Consider the following 9,006-nt stretch of genomic DNA (forward strand, 5'->3'; position numbering starts at 1 on the left):
TTTTTTTTTTTTACTATACATGTGGCATCAAGCAATCAAACCCTGGTCATCATGCATTCTAGGCAAGCACTCTAACACTAGGCCAAACTCCCAGCCCGAGACCTAATTATCTCTTAAAGGGACTGCTGCCTCCGAATACAATTACTTAGTAATTAAATTTCAGCATGCATTTTAGAGGGAAAAAGTCTCAGGAGGGAGAAATAGAGTTAGTGTTCGAGTTAGGGTTAGGTTATAAAGTTTCAGTTTGGAAATCAGGAAATAAGGAGATGGTTGCCTAACATTGTGATTATACTTCATGCTACTGAATTATATATTTATAATGATTGAAGTGGTAAATGTCATGCTAGACTTTTTTTTTTCACTTAATAATCCTCCTACCTCCACCCCAGAGATGTAGAAAGACAGAAACCTGGTTCATTGCTTTAGTCAACCACTCTCTCCTGCGCTCTGCAGTTACACTAACTCTGTTCAGGCAGCTTACCACATCCGGATGGAAGGTGCTACTTCTTAAATGCTCACAGTACTTGTATGCCCAGAATAGGTCAATAACTTCCCCTAAGATAGCAGGTGCCCGAGCCTGTGACATAGCAACTCTGGTGTGTTTTATCTCAGAATGCATTGGTAAAACCTTTTAAGAAGTAAAATACTTACTTTGTCTTTTTATTTCAAATGTTATGAGTTAACCAAGAATAAAGAGGTTGCTTACTAAATTGCCATTTGTATACTTAGAATTTTTCTCCATGTTTTCTATCTGTAGATTTTTAAATTCAGATAAGGTCTAAGGAAGGTGATATCAATGTGGTTGCTAGTGTTCACATGCTTTGTTGGAAATAATATGCCTTGACAACTCAGCTCCTAGGTTTGAGCAATGTATCCAACCTCCACAGGCAAAAAATGTAAATACAGTGAACCTCCTGGTAATTATGATTAGCCATGCAGACCCCCAGTGAGCAACACAGGCAAAACTGCACTACACACAAAGGGTGAGTTGGGAAGAGAGTTACAGATAAGCCATAAAGCAAAATAAAATATCAATTAAACTTTAAATGAAAGGAATGTAACGAGTAGATTTATTTAAAAACAGTTACAATCAAATATTTTTGAAAGATCCCTTTAGAACAAGCTATAAGAAACAATTTACTTTTACTTTAGACAAATTTCATTCCCATAAAAGAGATAATTGTAAGTATTTTAAGAATACTTTTTTTTTTTTGCCAGTCCTGGGCTTGAACTCAGGGCCTGAGCACTGTCCTTGGTCTTTTTCTCAAGGTTAGAGCTCTACCACTTGAGCCTCAGCACCATTTCTGGCTTTTTTCTATGTATGTGGTACCGAGGAATGGAACCCAGGTCTTCGTGCATGCTAGGCAAGCACTCTACCACTAGGCCAAACTCCCGGCCCTACTTTTAAATTCCATTTGCCAAAGAATCCTTAGTTGACTGTCCCTCACTCCATCACTTTAAATGGAATTACAAATGTTCAGAGTTATAATATATGGAGTGGTGATAACAGTTAAGAAGAAATAGAAATCAAACATGTATGAATAAAAGTTATAATAAAGTAACAGGCTACCGCTTCTGGAAAGACAAATGACCAGAACTGGAGTAAAAGAGGAAAAAAATTCTAACGTTGGGATAGGTACCTAATTGTGACCTCTACGAAGTTACTTATGTCCTCAAAGCCCTTTCTCTGGCATTTTAAATATTATGGTTTCATAATTTCCTTGCCCTCTATTTTTATGTCTTTGCTCAGACTCCTTTCTCTAAATTGAACACTCATTCCAGGCTCCCCAAGTAGGAACCTGATACCATATGACCCTGTCTAAGAGTCACACTTCAGCGACATACTCTCAGAACTCCTAGGCTGGAAGTAATCTGTATAAAGTTCCGTAAAGACCAGCCATTCTTTTCTTAAGGCACTGGTACATGGTACTGTTTCTTTATATACATGCAAGATCTTTGGGCACTTCTGACTATACATATTTTCCCAAAATTGGGACTGGCTCCTCTTCTTAGTCTATGTTGTATCTCTCCATCCATATGTTTTTCTGATATATATTACATGTCTGTTCCACATTCACTCTTTTAAAGGGGCAGCCTATTAAAGGGGAACCCTATTAAATCGGCAGTGGTAATGACCATTTTCCCTGTGCAATTTTCCTCCCCATTCTCCTTCAAATCATTATCTTTCTGGTCATTTAGATGTGAAACTCTACTCATCCTCTCTTCCATACTCAATGCATTACAAAGTCTTGTCTGGTCTATACATCTTAATTGGATTGAAGTTCAGCCCTTACTTATGATCTGATCTCCCCGTACCCCAAACCCTGCCCCAAACCTACAATGACTATTTTGTACATTCTGTATCCATAATATCCAGAAGGGCATCTTATCTAGTGTGGAAATGGATGTGTGAATAAGTTTACCATCCCAATACCTCGGTGCAAATGATTTTCCTACCGCACTTACACCACATTTGCAAAAACCATAAGATCACTGATGCATGTGTTTACACCTGAATCTTCAATTCTACTCTTATGGTCTGTTTTTGTGCCAGTGATATGCTATTGTTGTTTCTATGGCCTGTCGTATAATTTTAAATTGAGTATGGTAATAACATCCAGCATTCTTTTTTTCATATAATTTTTATTGTAATAGAAGGGTTGCATTTTATTCACCAGATAGAAGGTACATTACTTCATAAACATTGATACCCTTTCTCATGTCTTGGTCCCCATTTTCCTCCCCCCACCCGCACCCCTCATCTTGTTTTGCCCCCTTCCCAGATAAACATATATACAATATATCCGATAACAAGGTAACGATATGAAATACCCAAGAGACAGCAGAAGAGATAACATAGTACATTAAGGACGACAATCACTCATTATATGGCTTTTGTTTCTATATCCTGGAGGTCCTTTCATTTAGCGTCATACTATATGGCCTTATGTATCTAGGTTTTGCTCTATTGTAAATCTCTGCTAGGAAAGCCCAAGATTTCTACTGATTATGACAAATGAGGGAAACCATTGAGCCTAAGTTCCTTTGAGTCTGGCTTACTTCACTTAATATGGTTTTTTCTAAGTCTTTCCATTTCCTTACAAATGAGGCAATGTCGTTCTTTCTGACAGCAGCATAGAATTCCATTGTGTACACATACCACATCTTGTTGATCCACTCCTCAACTGAGGGGCATCTGGGTTAGTTCCACATCTTCGCTGTGGTAAATAGTGCTGCAATAAACATTGTTGTGCTAGTGGCTTTAGTATGTCCTTGTTTCTGGATGAGTGGGTAAATGCCAAGTAGTGGAATTGCTGGGTCATAGGGGATCTCTATGTTTAGTCTTTGAGGAACAACCATACTGCTTTCCATAATGGTTGAACAAGTTTGCAGTCCCACCAACAGTGTAGTAGTGATCCCTCCTGGCCACATCCCCCCAGCATCTGTTATTAGATATCTTGATCATGGCCCTTCTAACTGGAGTGAGGTGAAATCTTAGAATTGTTTTGATTTGTATTTCTTTTATGGCCAGAGATGTCAAACATTTCTTCATGTGTCTATAGGCCATTCTTACTTCTTCTTCAGAGAAGACTCTCTTTGGCCCATCTTTTAATGGGATGGTCGTCTCTTTGGAGATTAGTTTTGGAGTGATTCAATTTTTTGAGCTGTTGATATATTTTAGGTATGAGGCCTTTGTCTGTTGTATGGTTAGTGACGCTCTTCTCCCATTCTGTAGGCTTTCTAGTTAGTTTCCAGCATTCTTTTTGCTCAGTACAGTTTTGGGTATTTTGGAAGGTTTTTTTTGTGCTTTCATGACTTTTAGAAATTTTTTCTAGTTCTGTAAAGAATGTCATTTGAATTTTAATGAAGATTACACTGAATCTGTAGATCAAACTTGGTTATATGATCATTTTCACAATATTAATTCTGCAAATCCACATATATAGGAGAATTTTCTATCCTTTAGTATCTTAAATTTTTTCTTCAGTGTTTTATAGTTTTAATTATGGAGTTCTGTCATTTATTTGAAAGACCTTAATACTTACATTATTACAGTTTTTTTCATGTTTGGGGGTTATATATGGTGGCCTCAAAATTGGAATTGTTTTTCAAATTTCCATTGAAGTGAGTTTGTTAGTGTAAAAAAAACTAGTGATTTTTGAATGTTGATTTTGCATTTTGCTGAGTTTCTGAATTTGTTTATTAGATTGTATGGTCATTTTATGGTATCTTTAGCTTTTTATAGTTACAGGATCACAATTGGGCATGATTTGAATTCTTTCTCTTTTCCATGTGTCTATTTTTTTTGTTGTTGTTCTTCTTGACTCCTCTTTGTCTACAATTTCAAGTGCCACATTAAATAAGAATAATGAGAGTGAATATCCTTGTTTTGGCCATGATTTTAAAGGAAATGTTTTCAATCTTATCCAACTCAGTGTGATGATGGCTATGAGTCCATTGTATTACAGTCTATTAGCTTGTGGTGTAATCTTTCCACACTTAATTTTTTCATAGATCTTACCATGAATAGATATTGAATTGTATCTAATACTTCTGCCTCTTGAAAGGATTATGTGATTTGTCCCTCGATTGTCTTTATGTGCTAAGATTGTGTATATTTATTTGCACATGTTGAGCTATCCTTGCATACCCTGGAATGAAACAAATTTGATTATAATTCAATGTATTGTTAAATTTATCTTTATTCTTTCCTGTGTTCTTGTGGTTACAATTATCTTCTTCTCTGTGCAGGATTACTTTAATCATCCTCTTCAGAGCTGGTAGTGGTCATGAATTCTTTTATTTCATGCTTATCTTGGAAAGTCTTTATTTCTCCTTGATTCTGACAGATAACTTTGTTGGATACAATAATCTAGGTTGACCGCTATTTTTTTTTTCAGAGTTTGAAAGTCATCAATTTAAGATTGCCTGGTCTTTAGGTTTTTAGTTGGGAAACCTGCTGTTATTCTGATCGGTTTACCTTTGTGAGTTAACCTTTGTGTCCTGCAGAGCTCAACATTCTTTGTTTTGTACTCTTATGACATGGGAAGGTTCTTTTCAGTCAGAGCTTTTGGGGGTTGTAAATGCCTTCTGTGCCTGGATGTCCGAATCTTTCATTTAGGATATTTTGTCCTATTATTTCATGTAATAGGTTTTCCGTGACTTTTTTTCCACAATGAATATGTAAGGCTGGTCTTTTAATCAAGTCTCAGGCCTTGTATATTCTGATCATTATTCTGTATTATTTCTTTATTATTGTTTAAATGTTCTCATTTTTTCTCATCTTGCTTGATAAGTCATTGATGAGAATTTCAGCTAAGTTTTGTATTTGACTAAGAATTTCATTTTGGAGATTTCTGTATTTTTTAAATCTCTTTTGAAATTCTCATTAATATCTTCTATTATCACCCTTAATTCAGTCTACTATCATTCTTTTTTTTTCTTGGAATTCACTATCCTCTTAAAAAATTATTATTTGCCAGGCGTTTGGCCTGGTGGTAGAGTGCTTGCCTTAGCATGCATGAAGACTCAGGTTCAATTCCTCAGTACCCCATACATAGAAAACCCAGAAATGGTGCTGTGGCTCAAGTAGTAAAGAGCTAGTCTTGAGGAAAACTCAAGGACAGTGCTCAGACCCTGAGGTCAAGCTCCAGGATTGGCAAAAAAAATTATTATTGATTCGAATGAAGGGAGAAGGGTAAGCAAATACAGCCATTATAGTCAATGTACTTTACGTAAAAATTGAACTACAAGGGTTGGAGATGTGGCTCACTTGAGAAAGTGCTATTCAGTTGGGCAAAAGTATCATGTCTGGAGTCATCTGAGTCCCAATTTGGATTCCCCCTAAAAGAAAATGAACCATTCAGCCTGAGGGTAAACATGGGGATGGGAATAATGGGGGAGAATTATTAAAAGAATGACCTTGACCAAGATGCATTATACTCATAATTTGACTTATTATTATTATGAGTCTTTGTACAACTACTTAGTAATAAAATTTTTTAAAATTATTTTGAATTAAAAGAATTTTTATAAAGGTTTTGTCCAGAGGGGTTATAGTTACACAAGTTAGGTATTGCATACATTTCTTTTTAAACTGTTTTAAATTTCTTCTCTGCCATTTCATTTACATTAATAACTTTGGAGTCAGTTGCTAGAGAATTATAAACTTTTACAAGTCCTGTTACTTTTTTCCTTTTTTGTTAAAGAATTTATTAACATTGATTTTTACATAATATTTCAAATGACATGTTTAACAAACAAGTGTTCAAGAAGGGAATCTCTATATACAATCACTGGCACTTAGTTTTTAGAACATAATCAAAATTAGGCCAAGGGTTTGTACATCATAGATACATTATTAATTTATGAAATAAAACATTATGTCTATAGAGTCATAAGCCTGTTACTTTTTTAATATATCTTTTGTTTCTTTGCTGAGATTTGCTTATCTGTTGTAAAGATAGTCTCTTCCTCTTTTATTTAGGAGAGATGCTAGGGAATACCTTTTTCTTTGTGATGTGCCCCCAGAAGTAGATTTTGGTTAAGTGTTGGTTATACTTCTAGACAGATTTTGTAGTATAGTTTCCTTGTTACTTCTTTGGTGAGAATTAGTGTATTTTGGCACAGTAAAGGCTGTGTTGGAGCTAGATGCACTGCTTTTTTAGTAGCCATGTGGGTTCTTAGTGTGTGTGAGGTCCAGACACACAACAGATCTCAAAGATAGCCTGGTTTTGGCGGTACATGCAGTTGATCTATCCAGTGTAAACTCCAGCTGAAGAAACTCTGATTCCATGCTACTTTGTATTAACAAGAAGGGAAATTGAAAGTCAGTCCAACAAGCTTGAACACAAACAAACAAACAAATAAATAAATGTATATCTCCCAGCCTTTGTTCCCTCCAGGGTTCCCAAGAAGACAGAAAGAAGTGCAGATTAATTGGCAGAGATAGTGAATTTCCATTCTTGCCTGTTCAACCACCTCTGAAAAAAATGCTTAAGAATATTTTTTGTATTCAAATGGAAATCTTTATGCCCAGCACATATTTAGTGATGTGCTGAGATACGTTCCTCCTTCTGTGTATGTGGTGGAGAGTCTATATACAATACAATATTTGAAACCCTTTTGCAAAAAATTTTTTTTACCTTTCATAGAATTAAGACCTTTTATTTCTTTTTCTTGGTACATTTTGATTTATCAATTATTTTGTATGTATATACACTTTGTTGGTATTTGTTCTTCATGTTTGTAATGTATATATTGCTTTTCTCTTCCTCTCCTGTTAATAAAATTATTTTATGTTTTCTCATAATTATAGCCTTTATTTTCTGTTTTTCTTTTTCTTTTTTCTTTTTATTGTAATTAATAGAAGGGTTACATTATATTCACCAGATAGAAGGTACATTACTTAACAATCATTGCTACGCCTTCTCATGTTTTTGTCCCCATTTCCCTCCTCTACCTTCTCCCTTCATCTTGTTTTCCTCCTTCCCTATCCTATTTCAAATAAACAAATAAACATACATACAATATATCAGATAACAAGGTAAGATACTGTAACAATATGAGATAACCAAGGGACAACAAAAGAGATGAGAGATAACATAGTACATTAAGATCAACACTCACAGAACAGAAGCATATATTAAGGAATTAGAGGTATGCCTGAACTAAGTATATAAATGGGAGCAATTTTATGTTATTATTATATTATTATGATTCAGGATTTACAATTGTGATCCATAGTCTGCCTTTCAAGAGACTGTCTACAAGATCAAAACTATTTTTTATAAGGACACAAGACATTTGCCTTCTTTTATTATGTTGCATTTGCAATGAAGACAAGAAAAATGATCAGTAAGACGACCCATGTCTTGGAATGAAGAAAACTGTACTACTAGACAATGAATTCTCCATTAGTGTGCCCATATATCTCAAAAAGGCCAGTTCATACATGTCCCTTAAACAAAACTTACCGATTCCATTATTTGTCAACATTTTGTTGATTATTAGACTTGAACTGTAGACCTGGGCATTGCTCCTAAGCTTTTCAGCTCGAGGCCAGTACTCTATCCCATTGAGCCACAGTGCCATTTCTGGTTTTCTGGTGGTTTATTGAAGATGAGAGTCTCACAGACATTCTTGCCAAGGCTGCCTTCAAACTGCGTGCGGTTCTCAGATCTCAGCCTCCTGAGTGGCTAGGATTACAGGCATGAGCCACCACCAGCACCTGGCTTATTTGTCAACTTTCAAGTCTACTTTGTTTTTCTTTTTCTTTCCTTCCTTCTTTTTCTTTCTTTTTCCCTCACAGGGCCTCACACTTGCGAGGTAGACCCTTTAGTGCTAGGCCATCTTTCCAGTTTTATATACATACTGTGCAGGTTGTTTATTTGCCTTCTGCCTGGGCATTTTCCTGAATCATGAGCCTCCTATTTTTTTGCTTCCCACTGTAGCTGGAATGACAGGTATGCATCACGGCACCCAGCTGTGATAGAATCTCTCATTTTTCTGTCCTGTCTAGGTCACCTGGAACCATATTTCTCCTTATCTCAGCCTCTCACATAGATAAGATGATAGAATTATGCGACCATGCCAACTATGAAAGGTCTTGTGAACTTTTCTGCTCAGCAGTACATGAATCTTGATCTTCCAAATCTCAGCCTCCTCCCAAGTAGCTAGCATTGTCAGTGTGCATGGGCAGCACGTGGCTTGCCTTCTTAATGCATTGTGTGATGAGCAGGGAAATATGTATTAAGCCCTTGGGCTGCTGGATGATTGTCTCAAAGAAGACAGTTGTGGCATTGTTGTGATCTCCATGAAATGCTCTTTTATTTAATATAATGGCTGGCAGATAAAGGATAATTAAAAGACTTGGGTGTTTGGCAGACATTTTCTCTAAAGTGAAGTAAATGAATCTGTCACTTCAAAACAAACACCTGACCATATTTGTTGTCCATGATGCCCATAATATTTCAAGTGAATATTAGACATTAAAAAATCCACAAC

This window comes from Megascapheus bottae, chromosome 9, assembly GCF_031878675.1.
Source record: "Megascapheus bottae isolate mThoBot1 chromosome 9, mThoBot2.hap1, whole genome shotgun sequence".
Classification (NCBI taxonomy): Eukaryota; Metazoa; Chordata; class Mammalia; order Rodentia; family Geomyidae; genus Megascapheus; species Megascapheus bottae.